At 37.7% G+C, this 21,272-nt stretch overlaps 2 protein-coding genes and 1 long non-coding RNA gene across 13 annotated transcripts in view; 1 reads left to right on the forward strand and 2 right to left on the reverse strand.

Moving 5' to 3' along the window:
* Positions 1 to 21,272, forward strand: part of LOC127508159 (uncharacterized) — a 448,826-nt gene that overhangs the window by 190,638 nt on the left and 236,916 nt on the right. The window lies entirely within an intron of this gene.
* Positions 1 to 21,272, reverse strand: part of LOC127508119 (uncharacterized) — a 310,593-nt gene that overhangs the window by 23,258 nt on the left and 266,063 nt on the right. The gene's annotated exons all lie outside the window — the stretch shown is intronic.
* Positions 1,865 to 21,132, reverse strand: LOC127508224 (uncharacterized). The gene is made up of 7 exons (XR_007928720.1): positions 20,816 to 21,132; positions 14,128 to 14,463; positions 11,663 to 11,986; positions 11,430 to 11,569; positions 10,741 to 11,064; positions 9,879 to 10,169; positions 1,865 to 7,974 (listed from the first exon to the last, which is right to left on the reverse strand). It is a non-coding gene; the product is annotated as an uncharacterized LOC127508224 (long non-coding RNA).

A 21,272-nucleotide genomic window follows, 5' to 3' on the forward strand; every position in this document is an offset into this window, starting at 1 on the left:
TTCCTTTGACCTCATGATTCTCATTTGCTCTGACATGCACTGTGAGCTGTAAGGTCTTATATAGACAGGTGTGTGGCTTTCCTAATCAAGTCCAATCAGTATAATCAAACACAGCTGGACTCAAATGAAGGTGTAGAACCATCTCAAGGATGATCAGAAGAAATGGACAGCACCTGAGTTAAATATATGAGTGTCACAGCAAAGGGTCTGAATACTTAGGACCATGTGATATTTCAGTTTTTCTTTTTTAATAAATCTGCAAAAATGTCAACAATTCTGTGTTTTTCTGTCAATATGGGGTGCTGTGTGTACATTAATGAGGAAAAAAATGAACGTAAATGATTTTAGCAAATGGCTGCAATATAACAAAGAGTGAAAAATTTAAGGGGGTCTGAATACTTTCCGTACCCACTGTATATATATATATATATATATATATATATATATATTAAATTTTCTTCTGTTTAATTAGAAGATAACATTAAAGCATACTTACTCTCATCTCATAAAATCACATTGTTTCATTTTTAAAACTAAAACTGATGGCTAAAAAAGTTACATTAAAGCATCATTTGGTTAAATTCTAATTTGCCCTTATTGTTATTCAAATTTTAATTGTGTTAAATTGTCTCAATGTAAGTTCATTAAACATTTTTTTTTTTTTATAGAGGGTACAATTCTGAAATATGCACATTTCTCCTTTTTTTTTTTACACTAGTACTCAGAGATACTCAGAGTTTGTGCTTGTGTTTGTGAAACCACAGACAGACCAGATCTTCAGAGGTGTTGATGAGCTAAACCGCTTTACATGAGTTGGATTCATCAACATCACACTTCAGATACAGATGCTTCTCTGAAAGATGCACATTTCTGTGAACCAAAACTAGCTTTGTAGTATCACATTAAAGGATGTTCTGAAAATATGCATATTGGTTATTTCTTTTGTCTGCTTAAAGCAAAGGTTTTCATTTGTTTGATGCCAATGAACCTCAAATAAGATAAAAAATGCCCTGTTGTAAAAAAGGGATTTTATTTTGACATTGCACGTCACCTTCCGGCTGAGCAGTCTTGTGTTTGACTTAAACTGCTGTTGCCTGCTGAACTGTTATGTTCTGTTGAGCCGATCGCTGAAAGGACATTTATGCAATCTGGCCTTTTGTGTCTTAAAGACTATTCTACAGGTGCATGTGCAGAAATTGTTTATGGTCCATCAAACATTGTTTAAACACTAAGCAATAAATATCTGTAAAACTTGCAAAACTTAAAACTTTAACTTGCATTTACCAAAATTATCTTAAAAAAAAGAGTTTTGTGACTTCTGTATCTGGATAACTGATTGTAGCTCTGTTTCCTGAACAACATTCAAAATAAGGAGTTAATAATAGAGTAAATAATTACGCATAGATGCTCTGATCAAATGGTAAAAAGAGATACCCACCCGTCTGATTGGGTGGGGAAATTGTGCAACTCAATGTTCACCAGAATAAACACCGTGTCCAGGGTTGGCTGATAATCTGATCTGCTTGTATTTGCATGTTAGTGCCGAGTGTAAACACAGCTTCAGTCTGCTCTCAGACATCAAATACACTTCATCTCTGACACTACTAACTCAGAACATGCTCTGGATTTTTGATAATATAATACAGGAGGAGGGGAGAGTAAATCAGTCCAAACAGTTCCAAGTGACATTTTAAATATTATTTCATATTATTGCATTATTACATCATATGATGTGTGCAAACATCTGTATTTTTGTGTGTTCATTTCAGTCTGTACTGTTTAAGACAATATATGACAGTTTTATGACAGTTTTTTTTCCTATACAACCTGTCAGGAACTGTGAAGGGAGGACTCAGACACAGAATGAGTAAAGGGTGATATTTATTGACAACAAAGTTAGAGCACAAGATAGGTGAGGCAGGAACACAGTCCAAACAAAAGGGCAGGGCACACGACAGAGAACACGCTGGTCGGGGATGAGACAACTCCAGACGCCAAGGCAATGATGGAGACAAGGCGGCGGCTCATTGAACCAGAGGCTCGACACTAGGTGACTTATCAGGATGCAGGGCAGGACAGCAACCGACACAAGACAAGACAAGACTCAAAACAAGACAACAAGAGAAACATAAACAAAAGCAAAATAAAAACTGGAAAAACTATTACTAGGAAAAAAGCAAATGAACTAACTGCAATAGAAAAAGAAACAAAAGAAATAAAAAAATCAAAAAGTAGCCTAAACTAGTAAACAAGAGACAAGCAAAGAAATAAATTCTAGAGATAAATAACTAGGCCCAAAACAAAAGAAAATAAAAACTAGACTGCAACCTGGCAGGAAACTATAAAAAAAAAAAAAAACAAACAAACAACAAAAAAAAAAAACAGGAACTTAAACTAGAGAAATAAAAGCAAAAACCAGAGAGAACCCAAAAAGTAAGTGAAGTTCACAAACGTAATTTCGGGAGGAGTGAACCCAAGAAATTCACAACCATAATTTCAAGAGGAGTGAACCTTAATCTTTCAATTACTGGCCAGAGCATATAAGCAGCTACTCACCCTGCTCTGGCATCAGCTGTTTCAATACTCCTCCACCAACATAATTTAGGCATCTCATTTATCATACTCCTCTTCTGAGCACTAGTAGTCCCTCTGGGGGGTATATCCAAGCTCGAGTTGAAGCTGCTTCCTCGAGCCCAGCGGACAGCAAGCCATTTACACTTAACCATATTAGCTTATATGGGAAAACAAACTCATGAAATCTATGTAAAAATGCAACAAAAACCAGAAACTTACTGAACCAGCAATGACATGAGGGAAAGGAGCACAATATAAAGGGAGCAAAGCACATGGGGAATAGGTGAACACACTAGTGATGTGACATTTGAACCGAGGCTTCTGAGCTTGTGCCGAGTGTAACCGACGTAGGCTGGTAAGTGCTGTGCATGTAAACCTCACTCCCCTGATCTCAAGAGATGCTCTAGCAACTGACGCTAGAGGTGGCAGCCTTTAGCCTCCTTTTTAGAGCATCTGACTCCCATGCAAACGGACCCGGGTTTGCATCCCGCTTGGAGTGGGCAGGTGGGAACTGGAGGGGCTACATTATGGGCGTGCCAGATGAAGCCTCGATTCAAGGCTTGTGTTGGTAATGTAGAAATCACGTGACCAATGACGAATGAAGCCTCACTTTCTGTCCAATTGTAGTTACAAAATATAATAATAATGTAAATGAACTTCATTAAAACTTGTATGTTATTTTTGTGTGTGTGTCTGTTTTTATGTTTGGTTCGGCATTATAATTGGGCATATTATACATAATTAATTCTAGCTGGAACCGTTCATGCAGAATATTTTATTGGCCACATATTGGTGATACCTCGTGCGATGTGCAAACAGCGCCATCTTTAGAAGCACATTTGCTATTGACGGGGTTGGTTGTGCTTTCTCTCGCTCTTCAAAGGAGTGTGCTGGTAAGGGCATTTCCTTAAGTGTAAACAATATCATAGATTAATTTCATGAGATAAATAATGTTTAAGTGTAATGTAAGATTGTGATGTCATGAAATTTAATGCAATGAATTGCATTTTGAATGTTTTACCGAGACTGGTTTTGCTTACTAGCTTTCTCCGTGCTGTATTGACAAACTGAAGGAGAGAGACGTGTATCCCCCCCCAAAAATCATTGTGCTCTGTGTATTTCTGCAGACCTGCTTAATTGAGTGAGGTGGCTGTGGCCTGTGCACCTAGTGTGACATTACATGTGTGTTAGTTTCAGGATCAGAGAACATTATACATCATTATGCATGCTGCCTGTGAGAAGTGAAGAGAGAATGATCAGTCCCAGCAGACACAGATCACACTTATCAGCCATTTTCTGTTTCTGTCAGTCTCTCTCTTCATTATATAGTTACAGCTCTTCCTTTAAACACTATCAGCTCCTCCTGTGGTTGAGAACTTCCTCTGACAGACCAACTGAGTGTTTAAATCCTACTAGAGTTGCAATTTCGCAACACTATTTGTTGTGTAAATATCTAAGTAGATTTCACTACTGACATGTCTTCTTCATTAATGCTTAAATGTAATTTACAGTTCATTAGTGTAATAGGAACAGTCCTTCAAGAGCAAAATGAATTGGGCCAAACACTTTCTCAAAAATCCAACCTCTGTTGGACTCAGATGAGTTTTATTGCTTTATTGCAGGGTGCTTGATCTCAGCTTTTGTCTTAGCAGGAAAATCAAGTCTTGCAGTAGCACCCCGGATCATCTGAAAGTGTCACACATCCACATCAGATATCGCATATTCTGTAACCTGCTCATCGCACAAGAATGCATTCAAACTTTTTGCAGAACACGGGTTAATTTCTCACATTTTTCAGCAACAGCAGAAATGTTGTTGAGTTTGACTGTTGATGTCACAGTGACACTGGTGGGAATGTCTTATCTAGCGCGACACACACCTCGAGAGCAGCGGGACTTTTATTATGCCACAGACGCTGCTCCCGCTTCTTCCGGTTATTCGTGTTTGGGGCATACCTGTCAACATCTGGGTACCAAAATCCAGGAGGGTAAATACATTACACATACATTAACATTACACTGAAGGTCGAAATGGCCGGTGTGCCCCTCTGTGCCGTTTGTGATTTATGCTGCCTTCACGTACTCTCGAAATTATCGTAAATACAACTTTCCTAGGTAAAAATCAGACCTGCAAACTCAGAAGAGGTGAAAAAGGTGACAAACTAAATAATTGTAGGGGGGTCTGGGGGAATCGTCCCCCATGAGAAAATTGTGATTTTAACATGTAAACGAAGCATTTTGGTGCACTCTGACAAGAAAATAAATGGGAAAAACAACATTTGATTCAAGTTAAAAAAAAATATATATATATATATATATATATATATATATATTTTTTTTTTTTTTTTTTTGACACTAGGGCTGGGCATTGACACAAATTTCACAATTGGATTCGATTTCGATTCAGGAGCTTGCGATTTGATTTTGATTTGATGACCTTCGATTCAATGATTAATTTGGGGCCTATAAGGTTAAGTACAAAATATCTGTCAACTAATGCTGTAAACTATACCTTCAGATGCTAATTCATGTTTATTTCATGTTGTAACTAGTAAAGTGGAAGAGATGATCGGTTTGTGCCCTCTGCTTGAACTGATGGCACTGTCACGCAACACAGGACGCCAGGAAAGATCGCAATAGAGCCGTGATGTCTATGATCTCACTCCAGTTTATGGGAAAGTAGCCCATTTTCGATTCTTGTGAGGTTTATTGTGATACTTGCCTTGATTGGAATAACCTTGGAATATATGTGATTATTCATATAACGAGGTTTGGGCCATACAAGTTACGGGAGTTTCCCAGGTGAAATAGCAAAACGGGAGGGGGGCAGGAGATGGGTGTGAAATACGGGAGAGTCCCAGCAAAAACGGGAGTCTTGACAGGTATGGTTTGGGGTAAAGCAGCGCTGTTTTATCATGTTAGACATATTTGTGTGCTTAAAGTTGTAATAATGCTACTCTGTGCGTTCGCTCAGCAGCTACTATGAGACACTTAATGCATGCTGCAGTAAACTAGATCGATATTAGGCATGGTAAAACATGGTACTTTAGGTAAATCAAGAAAACAAAATTCAAACAAAAAGACTTACAGTGTTGAGCTATATAACATGTAACAAATAGGCCAACTGATGGAAGGTTTGCGAAGAAATTTCATGCTCCCTTGTAAAAGTATTTTTTAGTATTTTTAAAATACAAAAAAACAGTAGTTTATTTTGATACATGGTTTGGCTGCTGTATTTTGTAGTTTATTTTGATACACTTAATATTAAGGTATTTGGTATTTTATTTTAAAATACATTTTGATGTATTTTTGCCCAACCCTGCACACACACACACACACACACATATTCAACAACAACTGTACATCTCTGGCCATACAGTATAATACATTTCTTAGAAACAAACAAAAATAAATACTAATAATATTGTAAGCAATGCCTAATATTTTATACATTGGCCAAATGTGTAGCAACAGACATCCAAAATCTAAACAGGAGGCAGGGTAATTGCATTTTCTTGATATAATACAACAATATATGTATGTAAAATAAGAATAAAAATCCATGTTCAAATGTCAAATAACAGCATAACTTAATTAACGACAAGCCATGTAGTTTAATATAAAATAAATGCTGACACACCAGTAAGACCGTTAAAATATTGTGTCTGACCCTAGCAACAGATTAACATACATCAATGGGAGGTTAAAAAAGTGTATAACACTGACTGTAACTTTACAAGGTTGCGGCGCTAGAGACAACCTTTGGAATACAAAATTTGGTAACTAAAAAGATTTAAAATCAGCTTTACCTGCTAGTCCTATTTACCATTAATCTCACTGGAAAACCATCAATCATAAACAAGATAACATCCCTATTTAAAGGTGCCCTAGAATTGAAAATTTAATTGACCTTGGCATAGTTAAAGACTTAGAGTTCAGTACATGGAAATGACATACAGTGAGTCTCAAACACCATTGTTTCCTCCTTCTTATGTACATCTCATTTGTTTAAAAAACCTCTGAAGAACAGGCGAATCTCAACATAACACCGACTGTGACGCAACAGTCGGGATCATTAATATGTACGCCCCCAATATTTGCATATGCCATCTCATGTTCAAGGCATTAGCCAAGCCAGTATTAACGTCTGGAGCTGCACAGCCGAATCAACAGACTTTATGCAGGTAAGCAAGCAAGGACAATAGTGAAAAATGGCAGATGGAGCAATAATAACTGACATGATCCATGATTTTTGTAGTGATATTTGTAAATTGTCTTTCTAAATGTTTCGTTAGCATGTTTCTAATGTACTGTTAAATGTGGTTAAAGTTACCATCGTTTCTTACTGTATTCACGGAGACAAGACTGTCGTTATTTTCATTTTTAAACACTTGCAGTCTGTATAATTCATAAACACAACTTCATTCTTTATAAATCTCTCCAACAGTGTGTTATGTTAGCTTTAGCCCGTTAGCCACGGAGCGCTATCAAACTCATTCAGAATCAAATGTAAACATCCAAATAAACACTATACTTACATGATCCGATATGCTGCATGACGAACACTTTGTAAAGATCCATTTTGAGGGTTATATTAGCTGTGTGAACTTTGTTTATGCAATGTATTATAGAGTTGTGAGCTTGGGGGCGGGGAGCGCGAGCATTTTAAGGGCACACGTGCTGAAACGGCGCATTTTTAATTATGCCCCCCAAAAAATTTAATAATAAAAAATCTATGGGGTATTTTGAGCTGAAACTTCACAGACACATTCAGGGGACACCTTAGATTTATATTACATCTTGTGAAAAAGGGTTCTAGGGCACCTTTAAATTCTCCTAAAACAGTCGAGTTAATTTATTAATTTCTGCAATTTACACCTATAAAAACTGCAACTGCCAGACATTACCCCATGCCAGGTTCAGAAATAAACTTTTCCAATATGGGGCCCCTTGAAATTGATTTTCAGGGGCATTTTATTTATTTATAAGTGCAGTTTTGTTGTTGTCCTTTGTCAAATAATTAACTGTAACCAATTACTTAAGTCAATCAGAACACTATATAGACTGTTACCAATAACATTTTGCATTAACAAAAGCCATCTTTACACTGCAAAGGTGGAACAGAAGCTGCACCTGAAAAAGCATGCATGTTCATTTACACAGACTGTTTAAGGTTACTCAAATTATAAAATCAACAGGAACACTTTACAGTGTCATTTTTTTTTTATCAATTAATGCTCTTGATATTGTAATAATATTGTAAAATATTGTAAAAAATATTGTTTTTCATTTGACCGTACGAATCCTGTCAAACGGAACTTGTCGCCTGCTGCTCATTCACTCCATCAGGGAACATCTCCTCAGATTAGCTGTGTCTCTTCATCTTCATTCACATTTTCTTCTGTGGAACCATAAAGAAAATACAGATAAATCATATTTTCTCATCCGGAACCGGTAGTGTTTTTTGAAAAGAACTGGAACCGTGCAAGATTTCTAAGTTTCGGTTCCGAAAACGGTTCTGGTGTGACGGGTTGGCGAAGTGCGGGGGGCGTATCCTTTAATAGAGACGTCTCACATCATGAATATTGTACCAATGAATGCACTGAAAAGCCCTCGCACTACTCGGTAGAACGGGGCTAAAGGCGCCTTTGATTTTATTTTCCTGTAAACCACTAGATGGCACAAAAACTTGCCGCAGCACTTTCCTAAGCACTCGTTTTTCAAAATGCACATGCAAATTTGTCTGATCCTTGACGCGATCGCGGCCAGCAACGCAAAGTTGATTCTGAGGTAGTTTGATCTAATATTTGATGTTTTTTAAAATGTTGTTGATTTAAGAATCCATTAAATTAATGTTTGTATTTTCAGACAAAGGTCTTCTTAATGATTTTCAGTTTTGTTCAAGGTAATTCAAGCAACAGATTTTCAATAACGGAAGAATATGTAAAAGTATGGTATTTGGGGTAAAAAGCGCCCCTGCTGTTGGGGCAAAAGGCACAATAATTAACATGATAATGAATCGCTGACTGACTTTTCCATTTCTTGACATGACATGGTTAGATTCAGATAGCAAATATCATATATCAAATTGGGTATTCATCTTAGAGATAATACCCATATTTATAATGAAACAATCATATTTTAAAATATATTAATCATATCATAATAAAATATCATTTATTGTTACTACTGTAAATCTATATTAAAAAGGCTATTATGGGATCTCCTTAAATGCTTTCAGAATCTTTACTTTTTAAAATAATTTTTTAAAATCTATTTTTATATTTTATATATAAAAATATATATCACATAGGCCTATTTTAATGACAGTATATTTACTGAACAAAAACAAACTCTTATTTATCAAAATAAACAGAAAATAGTACAAACTTTGCTAAAGTTATTCTTTTGAACAAGTATTAATCTAGTCATTATTAAAAACATATTATTTTAGCTAAAGTATTTGTACCTCACCACCTCATACATTTATAAGATTTTTAAACAAAATTAACCACTTTATGATTTTTTTTTCACACAAAATATGTTGCTCCATCAATGTCCAATACAAACATATATATTTTGAGAGTAGTGCAAAGCAGTTTTTCTTAAGGTGTGCCTTTAGCCCCGTTGTACCTTACGTCAGATATCAAATCTGAGATCTAATTCCTAAATGACAACGATTTGTCTGTGTATATTAAACCTTTGATTAAAAATAAATAAATAAACAGCTTCACAAACAATCTTTTCAAACGCACAGTATCATTATTTCTGTGTGACAAATATTCAAATTATAACAGAAATATACAAAGGTTTATTATTCAGATAGAAACGCTGATGTTACCGATCAAAATATAATAAATTACCTTCTGAAAGTAACTGGACTTCAAATAACGACTGTATCGATTGCATTGTTACACCACTAGGTGGATACAAATGTATCTATTACTGTCTTTATGAAGTCTTTATGAATCCAACTTACAAAAATATTCTGTTTCACCTGTCTGGATCTTACATGTGTGTTCAAGCATCTTATCTAATTTGTGGTAACACTTTACAGTAAGGTTCATTTATTAACTAACTATGAGTAATACATTCGTTACTGTATTTGTTAATCTTTGTACATGTTAGTTAATAAAAATATCCAAAAGGTCCAAAAGGCAGAGACCACTAGCTAAAATGCTTCTTTGCAAAAAATATTCTTAAAACTTGAATAATCATGACTTTATAATCTGGAATGTGCAAAAAGACTCAGTTTGCACCTGTTGTGAAAATCAATGTTATTATAATAAATGACGCTTTACTCACCATTGACAGTCACATTGAATCTTCTGAATGTGGTCTGTTCACTGTTAATGATCTGTAGTTTAAAATGTCCAGAGTCTGTGATTCCAATGTTTCTGATGGTCAGCGATCCAGTTTCCTTGTTCAGCTCCAGTCTCTCTCTGAAACTCTCACTAATGCTAGTCCTTCCTGAATCAGTTTTAACAACGAGACGGTTTTCAGGTCCAAATGTCCACAGCATTAGATCATTGCTCTGTATTTCAGCATGAGTCTCGAGAATGACAGGACCTCCCGCCTTCACTCTCAATGTCCTCACTTCATGTCACAGCAAGACATAGAAATATATATATAAAAAAAAAAATCAAACAAGTGACTGAATGAATTTAGTCTTCAGTTTGAACATAACATACATTTATAGGGCCGGATTTACTAACAGCTTGCGCCAACACAAACCCTCTTTTGTCAAGATTTACTAAAGACATGCAGTGAGAATAGAGCTGAAAAAGGCTTGGACAGGGTTATTTTTTATAGAGCACCATAACGCATCCTGTGAACGTGCTGTAGATTATATGATTTTGTAAATACAGTGGTAAATTATGTTTTTTTTTGTGTGTGTGTGTGTGTGTGCAAAAAAAGCACTTGCATAGCTTCATAAAACCACTAGAGTCACATGGATTTTAATGTGACCATTTTAACTTTAATGTTGTCTTGCCTTCCTTTCTGGATCTTGAATGTGTAAGTTAGCTATCAGATTTCATGCATCTTCATTTGTGTTCTGAAGATGAATGAAGGTCTTACAGGTGTGGAACGACATGAGGGTGAGTAATAAATTACGGAATTTTCATTTTTGGGTGAACTAACCCTTTAACACTTTAGATATACTTACCACTGACAGTAACAATGAATCTCTTGCGTTTTGTTTTTGTGGTGCTTTTGCTGCTGCTGCTGCTGATCTTTAGTATATAGAGTCCAGAGTGTATGGTTCTGATGTTGCTAATGGTGAGATCTCCAGTTTTTCCATCCAGCCTCAGTTTGCTTCTGAATCTCCCATCAGCACCGGAAGATTTCTTAATGGTCCTCCTATTAATTTCAGCAATGCGATTGTCTTCAGTTTCATAGCACCACTCTATCTTATCAATACCCTGTATGTTAGTAAGACCAGTGAGTAGAGTTGGAGAATCTCCCTCCATCACTGACTTCTTCTGTTCGTCTGTCACAGCAACACACAGAAATGTGGAAAAGAGAAGATTATCACTGAACAATGTTAGTCTGTTCATTACACAGAGTTATCATTTGACTTTAGAAGACTTTGGATATATGAAAACATAGTGCATTTATGGTACTTTTTCTTTTTAAAGCTTGAACTTTGTGGTCACCACTGTATGGAAAAGAGCAGTTTCAGAAGGCCTTTATTAACCCCCTGGAGCTGTATGGATTACTTTTATGACAGATGGATATGCTTTTTGGGCATTGTAAAGCTTGGAAAGCCAGGATAACCTCTGCTGTCCACAGTTTAAAGAAAGTTATGACATTTTTGAGGAGATGGGAAACCTGTTTAAAGTATATTATACTTACCCATTTTCTTTTTTAATTTAAGATCCTGTGCCGGTAGTAAATCGCAGCTAAAGCTGCAGCCACAAGCAGCAGAACAAGAACTAAAACACCAACACCCATCCCTGCTTTAGCGCCTGAAGAAAGCTGTGGTTCTGGGATAGCTATCAATAGAGACGGTGAAGGTGTCAGTCAGTGTGATGATCTGAAATTACTCATGCCATTACATTAAAAGACTCAATCTTTCAATTACTCACCATTGACCGACAGAAGGAATCGCCGTGAGCTCTCAATGCCTCTGATCTGTAGTTCATAGAGTCCAGAGTCATTTGTTCTGGTGTTTGTGATGCTCAGAGATCCAGTCTGAAGATCCAGCTGCAGTCGATCTCTGAATCTCTCATCAGCATCGTGTAATGAGGCCTTGTTGGCCTCGATATCGATTTTAGCCAGGAGGACACCTTTATCTCCAAACCTCCACAGCATCAGAGCATCTTTGTGTATTTCAGCATCATTGCGTAAAGTGACAGACTCTCCCTCCGTCACCGTCACTGACTTCATTCCATCCGTCTCACCAACCACATCTGGAAAACAAGTGACTCATTATTGGCCGGCTCCTGCGTCAGCATCACATCAATGCTGAGCCAGAGTTCTGATGTAGAACCTGGAAGTGCTGCAATGCAACTGCGTAACAGACTGACAGGGAAGGAGAAAAATTGAATAAAGTCTGTATTTTTGTTTTGTTTTTGCACACAAAAAGTATTCTCTTCATAACATTAAGGTTGAACCTCTGCAGTCACATGACTGTTTTAACGATGTCTTTAGTACCTTTCTGGACCTTGAAAGTGTTGATTATATTGCTGTCTATGGACGAGTCATATACCTCTCGGATTTCATCAAAAATATACTAAAATAAAAATATTAATAAAAATATTAATTTGTGTTCTGAAGATGAACGAAGGTCTTACGGGTGTGGAACGACATGAGGGTGAGTAATTAATGACAGAAATTTTCATTTTTGGGTGAACTAACTCTTTAATAGTCCACGTGAGGTCCTGGGAGATGTGTGTGCCGAGAAATTTAAAGGTGGTCACTCTCTCCACCATTTCTCCTACAATATATAGAGGGGCCGATTTCTATTTCTGTTTCCGGAATTTAATGATGAGCTCCTTAGTTTTAGAGGTGTTGAGTGCCAACACAGTCCTCCCTGTAGGTAGAGTCATCACCATTCAAGATTAGCCCCAGCACAGTGGTGTCATCTGCAAATTTAATTATTGTTTGTGCTGTGGGTCGCTGGTGCTGCTTTTATATAGTGAGTACAACAGAGGACCGACCGCCTTCGTTTCAGACCTCTGCTGTGCTCACAGAAGGTACCGGGCTGTCAGTGGATGGTAACAGCACAGACTCAGACTCATCCGTGTTGACTTCAAAGTGGGCAAAGAAGTGATTTAGTTCCTCCGCTAGTGAGTCGCTGGTGCTGCTTTTACATTGAGTGAGATGTCGGATACCCTGCCAAACTCTTCGGGGGTCCCTGTTACTGATGTGACCCTGAAGTTGGATGGAAGCCTCCTCAGGCCAAGTCCTTATTGTTAAAACAGATGGCTTAGTTTTCTTGATGAGAGGTTTGTATGAAGGGGTGAGAAAGAGGGATTTATAATCAGACTGGCCCAGATGGGGGAAGGTTGTGACTTTGTATCCATTGTTTAAGCTGGTGTAAAGATGATCCAAAACATTACGTTCTCTCGTGAGGCATGTAATATGCTGATGAAATTTAGGAAGAACAGTTTTTAGATTGGCTTGATTAAAGTCCCCCGCTATTATAAAAATGCTATCAGATCCAGTTCTTCTGTTTTGTTGCCGAGTGATCTAGTGTTTGTGAGGAAGATGTTGGGCAGTGCAGGCTTATGGCGTGATCTCTTTAGTCAAGTCAAGTCACCTTTATTTATATAGCGCTTTTTACGATGCAGATTGTGTCAAAGCAGCTTTACAGTGATAACTGGCATATCATTTTGGCTGCACAGCAGCTCTTAAAGAATAGTGTCAATGCAGGCAGATCAAAGCACTGTTGAATATCAAATGTCAAGTGTCCCCAACTAAGCAAGCCAAAGGCGACAGCGGCAAGGAACCCAAACTCCAACAGATGGCAAAAATATTTATTCCAGTTCCATCCAGTTGAGGATCGTATTCATCACGCCGGTATGGACAGTTTGTTGAGGAGCTGTGCCACTGGCTGTCGTGTCGATGAGGCCTTCACAATGGATGATCTAGTTGACTCAATCTCTGCTGATACTTCAGGGCTGCATGATCTCTTTAGCCTTATTTGTAGGCCCACCCGGCAGCCTCGCTTTTGCCTGCATTCACTGCGCCGCTTCCTGTGTTTTCCGGTCGGTATGATGATCTATGGAGATCCTGCTGGTTGGACAATCTCTACCCAGGAATTGTACGTTGTTAAAATAATAACAGTTCTGGATCGAGTCTAGCTCGGAGCACGACTCTCCGATCTTTTACAGAACATCTCAATTATGTGTAGAGTTTCTGATCGACACAGAACAAACAAAACAAACAAAAAACACTAGCAGAGCAAAGCCACTGAAGACAGAAAAAACAACAGTAAATGACTTTAAAATGTTAGATTCAAAGAAAGATTTTTTTTAAATACCTTTTTTGAAGCTTTATTTGTCATATCACATGATCATTGTTGCAATGAAGGACTTGAGATACTCACCAATGACTGTGACATTAAATATCTTTGTTGTAGTCATTTCTCTAGAGACAGTGAGTTCATATCGTCCCGAGTGTCTGATTCTGGTGTTTCTGATGGTCAGAGATCCAGTCTTTTGGTCCACCTGCAATCTGCCTCTGAATCCAGCATCATCAGTGAAAAAAACTGGAGTGAAGTCATCCTTTCGCCTTATCTGAGATATCAGCAAGTCTTCGGGTCCAAACAGCCACAGAATGGTATCGTCGTTCAGTACTTCAGTAAGATTCGTGTGCAGAGTCACAGAATCTCCCTCCATCACCGTCACAGGTTTAGATTCTTCTGTCTCTTTAACAGACACACCTGGAAAACAAACAGAACCAGTTTTACTGATACCACACTAACTTCAGGCCAGCTCAGAAGACAATCAGCTACTGGTTTACTGTTCTGGGGTGCGTTTCCCAAAAGCATCATGAGCTAACTATGGTTGTTCTGTGGAACTCTGTTGGTAACGATGAAACTTCTGAACATTGTGGAAAAAAATATGAAATTCAAGAGCATACACAACCGTACATAAGCATAAAAACAAGATACATGTAGCCTACTTGAGAAGCAACACTGCACAAACGAACAGTATTTTTCCCCTTTTTTTTTTTTTTTATCATCACCCTTTACAGGTGAAACAATGAACTACACAGCATTCTTTGAAAACAATAAAGTCTGTCGTGTTGGTTCTCAAATAAATACATATTGCCTCATGACAAAAATACTCATCAAGAATTGAATTTTATTGCAGTGTGTTATCTCTGTTGGATTTATTGCTAGCACTGCACAACCGGAGTGCAAGTTTTTCATAAAACATAATAAGAAAATATTTAACATTTAGGCAACAGGACTGTTCACCAAACTATTAATGAAGATGCACTTTGTTTACTATGAAATCAGACAGCATGTCACCTGTTGGAGTTTGGGTCCCTTGCCGCTGTCGCCTTTGGCTTGCTTAGTTGGGGACACTTGACATTTGACTTGACATTTGATATTCAACAGTGCTTTGATCTGCCTGCATTGACACTATTCTTTAAGAGCTGCTGTGCAGCCAAATAATGTACCAGTTATCAATGTAAAGCTGCTTTGACACAATCTACATTGTAAAAAGCGCTATATAAATAAAGGTGACTTGACAGCACAAAAAATTGACCAAAACCTACATTAAATTTGATTGTGCAAGGACTTATTATATTTGAGGGTCTTTAGCATACAAAGGACCAATGGAAAAACAACTCTCATCCATGAAAAAGACTGCTGCCACAGGCTGTTTACTTGATGATCTGCAGTTAAAGGCACATTAAAATATCCAAAAACCACTAGGACAGTGTTATATATTTTGTTGACTTGTGTACTTACATTATCCCAAATGTTTTCAAGAATGTTTAAATCGAGAGAAATAAGCAATTTTAAGGACACGGACCGTGTCCGTGTGTCGCCTATCGATGACATCATACCTGCGTTACCCTCGGGTTCCGGTTTTATTTTGTAGAAACCACGGAAACACCAAAGATGCTTTAATATATTACATGTTTTAATAGACAAGGGAACAACTGTTTTGATATATTTATAGACAGAAAACGAATTGTTGTTAAATAGCTCAACACATTTAGTCTTATTGTTTAAATCAATTTTCTTGATTTTTTGCGAGTACCATGCTTTACCATGCCTCAGAGATTATCTCCATCATACAATATGTTTAAAAAAGTTATTGCATGCCATTTATCAACACAAGACATCCAATATTTAATATGATATTCTAAAATTGATCTATCTTACTGCAGTGTGTCTCAGACAGGTGTCTCACAGCAGCCACAGAGTGAACACACAGAGTAACACTATAACATCATTTCAACACACTCAAAGGAAGCAGTGACTGCGGCATAATAAGAGCTCCACTGCTCGCAAAGCGTGTGTCGTGCTCGTCGCGTTCGTCATTATCAGTCTCTCCAGGGGCCTCTCTAGCCCTGAATGTTTTTGGCTTGGAACAGGTCCTTGAGTTTAGGGGAAATATTATACGAATTAAGTAAATATTAGTTGTTTAATCTTAGTTCAGAGCTGATTGTTCAAATCTATCTCTCCCTCCCGCACACACCATAGACTGTAAAAAAAAGAGGGATGGATGGACGACGCAACGCTGCTTCCTTCTATTGTAATGAACTGAACGTAAAACATACGATGATGGGCGCTGACACGTTATGCAAAAACGTCAGTATGGAGCCTGGACCTGCGCATAAGGAATCGTCAGTGGAGCCCGGAGGTGGAGCCGTGGTATCAAACTTCCTCCCAAACGCTCGCACAGCAAGAAAGAGGTCTAATGCTGCGGTCCAGGCAACCCGTAACCCGTGTTTTTCCAACCTTCTACCCGTGAAAGTGCACTGGAACGGCAGTCAAACCCGTGACTTCCCACCCGTGAACTCGCACTAGATCGATGTACTCCCAGTTCCGCGCTCTTACGTCACATAGCCCGCAAAACAACAGTGGCAGCCCTTACGGGTGCGGTGTTTATGCAAATAGTACACGGTGAGAAATAGACTCTAGGACAATATAACATTGCAATCAAATTAATAATAATATAATAATAATTAATAATACACACACGATTATGTATTACAATGTTATATGTCTGAAACGATAAGTATGCCGAGAAAGTATATCGCCACATGGAAATGTTGGGCATAGCTGATCTCAGTCCATTGAGTGCAATAATAAATTAAAGGGGACATCGGATCCAAAATTTATGTTTGGACATAAATGTGTGTTGGCAGTGTGTCTACACAACCACCCTATAATCATAAAAATTCACCCAGTGCTTTTTTTTTTTTTTTTTTTTTTTTATCCCCACAAATCATAAGCTTTTTGTCAGATCAAGCCGTTCTCAGATTCTTGGCAAAGTGACGTCATTTTGCACAGGCCCCTCCCACGACTCTTGACGGACACCGCCGTTTTAGCATAGACCCCGCCCTGAATGAGCTGTAAACAGTCCGCCACTGTTTCGACGCCACACAGGTGTAGACAAGAATGTCTCCAAAGCAACTGAGGCATTTTGTTGTTGGATATAAGAATGAACATAACAGTCATCATTTACTCCCGACATCTGAGCCGATGAGGACGCAGTGGATTCATTTTGTTTTTGAAGGGAATGCGCCCCTGGATCTACCTATATGCGTTTATGTCTGCGCTAAAAAGTTCCTGAAGGATGGATCGGTACCTCCAGAAGACCTGAGTAACGTTATAGATTTTTTTATGAATCTTTGCAAATCGCCTTTCCTAATAATGCTTGCGATTCGATTAGATTATGATTTCGATTTGATATTGATTATTTTGGATGTAGTATTTCAGTTACTGTACATGGCAAATTTTCTAGAGGAAAAAAATCTCTCAACTAATACTGTAAACTACACATGGGAGTCAGTTAGTACTACTTTACTATAATATTGAAGGTTAAAATTAACTTATTTATATACAAACACTTAAATTACACTCAGTTATGTTTCTTTTTATAATAAATGAAGTTTAGAATTTCATAATCATTTGAGTTAAGCAGTATCACAAAAGTAACGGAGTGCTATATTACATAATTGCCGTTTTTGTCCCAAATATAAAGAGTGCAAAATGCAAATGCAATACTGATTTTATACAAGAGTTCAGTAAGTTTATATTGTGTTATTTTAGACAAAATATTTTCTATTTTGTTCAATTTTGCCAATGAAACTATAAAGACAAAGCAGAACTGTTCGTCTCCAAGCAATTCACAGCAGTGTTTCATTTCTGAATCTGCGTTTTGAACGAACCGAGTAAAATCAATGATTCAGCGGACCATTCTTAAAAGACAATTTCTTGTTATCCACTTGGACATTGATGTCCTCATTTTATGACACTGTTTTTCATTTTCTTTTTTACGTTTTCTGTTCTGCGCCCCAGAGAGCTTCCCTCCTCTGTCCATTTTGGACTGTCCGTAACAGAGCAACGGCTCTTGTATGTCGAAATGGTGAGCAGTTGATTTCACTTGATATAATAAAATATATGTTTTACTCATTCAAAATGATAAACAAATTATTTTTCAACAAACATAATTTTAAAATTTATTTTAAATTTTATTCAAAAAGATTTTCAAAGAATTGTTTTGGCACAATGGCGCCCCCCTCCGTGCGGCGGCCCTATGCACTGCATATACTGCATACCCCATTTTTGCGCCACTGCACACACACACACACACAACTAACAAAAGGAAATATGCACAGCAAATGCTTTTTATTTCTGCTGTTATGGCCATGTGCTAGACTAGAGAGCTGGATATGCGAGTGTGAATATGAATAACTTTCTAGCTACTGAATCTCAACCTTTTTTGAATACTGGACATATTCGGACCCAAACAAAACTGGCTCATATCATAGGTATCATGTCTTTGTACAACCAATGCAAGTATAATTCACTACTAAATTTAGCTAACTTGTCCATACTCAGCCAAAGGATTTTTATTTTAGGAACATGTTATATGCAAAAATATACTAATATATATATATATATATATATATATATATATATATATATATATATATATATATATATATATATATATATATATATATATATATATACACATACAGGTGCTGGTCATATAATTAGAATATCATCAAAAAGTTGATTTATTTCACTAATTCCATTCAAAAAGTGAAACTTGTATATTATATTCATTCATTACACACAGACTGATATATTTCAAATGTTTATTTCTTTTAATGTTGATGATTATAACTGACAACTAAGGAAAATCCCAAATTCACTATCTCAGAAAATTAGAATATTGTGAAAAGGTTCAATATTGAAGACACCTGGTGCCACACTCTAATCAGCTAATTAACTCAAAACACCTGCAAAGGCCTTTAAATGGTCTCTCAGTCTAGTTCTGTAGGCTACACAATCATGGGGAAGACTGCTGACTTGACAGTTGTCCAAAAGACGACCACTGACACCTTGCACAAGGAGGGCAAGACACAAAAGGTCACTGCAAAAGAGGCTGGCTGTTCACAGAGCTCTGTGTCCAAGCACATTAATAGAGAGGCGAAGGGAAGGAAAAGATGTGGTAGAAAAAAGTGTACAAGCAATAGGGATAACCGCACCCTGGAGAGGATTGTGAAACAAAACCCATTCAAAAATGTGGGGGAGATTCACAAAGAGTGGACTGCAGCTGGAGTCAGTGCTTCAAGAACCACTACGCACAGACGTACGCAAGACATGGGTTTCAGCTGTCGCATTCCTTGTGTCAAGCCACTCTTGAACAACAGCCTGGGCTAAAGACAAAAAAGGACTGGATTGCTGCTGAGTGGTCCAAAGTTATGTTCTCTGATGAAAGTAAATTTTGCATTTCCTTTGGAAATCAGGGTCCCAGAGTCTGGAGGAAGAGAGGAGAGGCACACAATCCACGTTGCTTGAGGTCCAGTGTAAAGTTTCCACAGTCAGTGATGGTTTGGGGTGCCATGTCATCTGCTGGTGTTGGTCCACTGTGTTTTCTGAGGTCCAAGGTCAATGCAGCCGTATACCAGGAAGTTTTAGAGCACTTCATGCTTCCTGCTGCTGACCAACTTTATGGAGATGCAGATTTCATTTTCCAACAGGACTTGGCACCTGCACACAGTGCCAAAGCTACCAGTACCTGGTTTAAGGACCATGGTATCCCTGTTCTTAATTGGCCAGCAAACTTGCCTGACCTTAAGCCCATAGAAAATCTATGAGGTATTGTGAAGAGGAAGATGCGATATGCCAGACCCAACAATGCAGAAGAGCTGAAGGCCACTATCAGAGCAACCTGGGCTCTTATAACACCTGAGCAGTGCCACAGACTGATCGACTCCATGCCACGCCGCATTGCTGCAGTAATTCAGGCAAAAGGAGCCCCAACTAAGTATTGAGTGCTGTACATGCTCATACTTTTCATGTTCATACTTTTCAGTTGGCCAAGATTTCTAAAAATCCTTTCTTTGTATTGGTCTTAAGTAATATTCTAATTTTCTGAGATACTGAATTTGGGATTTTCCTTAGTTGTCAGTTATAATCATGACAATTAAAAGAAATAAACATTTGAAATATATCAGTCTGTGTGTAATGAATGAATATAATATACAAGTTTCACTTTTTGAATGGAATTAGTGAAATAAATCAACTTTTTGATGATATTCTAATTATATGACCAGCACCTGTATATACTAAAATATATTTTATACGGACGCCCTAGCATTACGTCAGAAACTTGGCGTCCACGCATCCGCGGTAGCTGCAGCCTGTAACTTCTTTGTCTTCAAAATTTACAACTTCATGAATCCATTTTCCAAACCATGCTTTTGTCTTATCCTGAATCACTGCGGTACACCTATAATAAGTGTTTATATTCGGACTAGAACGGTCGTCACCGCTGCGGAGTATCACAATAACTAGCTCCGGCTGTTCTTCTGCAAGACGCATGCAGTTTTGTTTATTAACAAAAGTTTAAAAACACTTGCAGAGTTTTAGCTTATAGATGCAAATGCTATTACCACAGATCAACAACCGTTAGCCACATTATTCATAGATATTAATGTCATTACTCATTTTCATGCATCTGACGTAGAAATAATAATTAAAACTTGTGTACAAACCGAAACCGAAAGGAAAACTAAAGTTCAACACTTACCGTAGATTAATAATAAGAACAGAAAGACGGATAACATGTCCCGAAAATTGAGCTGTGAAGATTCTGAATTTAATAAAGATGGCTAATTAGGTTACTTTAGAATCTCCGACGTGTTCGTAATTCTAAACCACTCGAAACTAAGGAGAACACCAAAATGGTACGTTCAAGTCATGTCGGAAAGATCGTATTTACGAGCTGAACGCACATGGACGCCACCAAAATGTCATTGGGGGAGCTCGGGACTTTCTTAAAGGTGCTCTAAGCGATCCTAGGTGGAGTAACTTCCTGTTGACGTTCGAAGTGTTGTCAAACAAAACAGGCTAGCTGGACCCTCCCTCCTCCAGTATTATCCGTCTGCAATACCGGAGGCTGCACTTTCAGGACCGCAGTTCCAGGACCACAGTTTAGGTGGACCGAAAAAAGTGCCACCAAGGCAGTATTTCCACCCAATTCTAAC

Source organism: Ctenopharyngodon idella, chromosome 3 (genome assembly GCF_019924925.1).
Source record: "Ctenopharyngodon idella isolate HZGC_01 chromosome 3, HZGC01, whole genome shotgun sequence".
Taxonomy (NCBI): domain Eukaryota; kingdom Metazoa; phylum Chordata; class Actinopteri; order Cypriniformes; family Xenocyprididae; genus Ctenopharyngodon; species Ctenopharyngodon idella.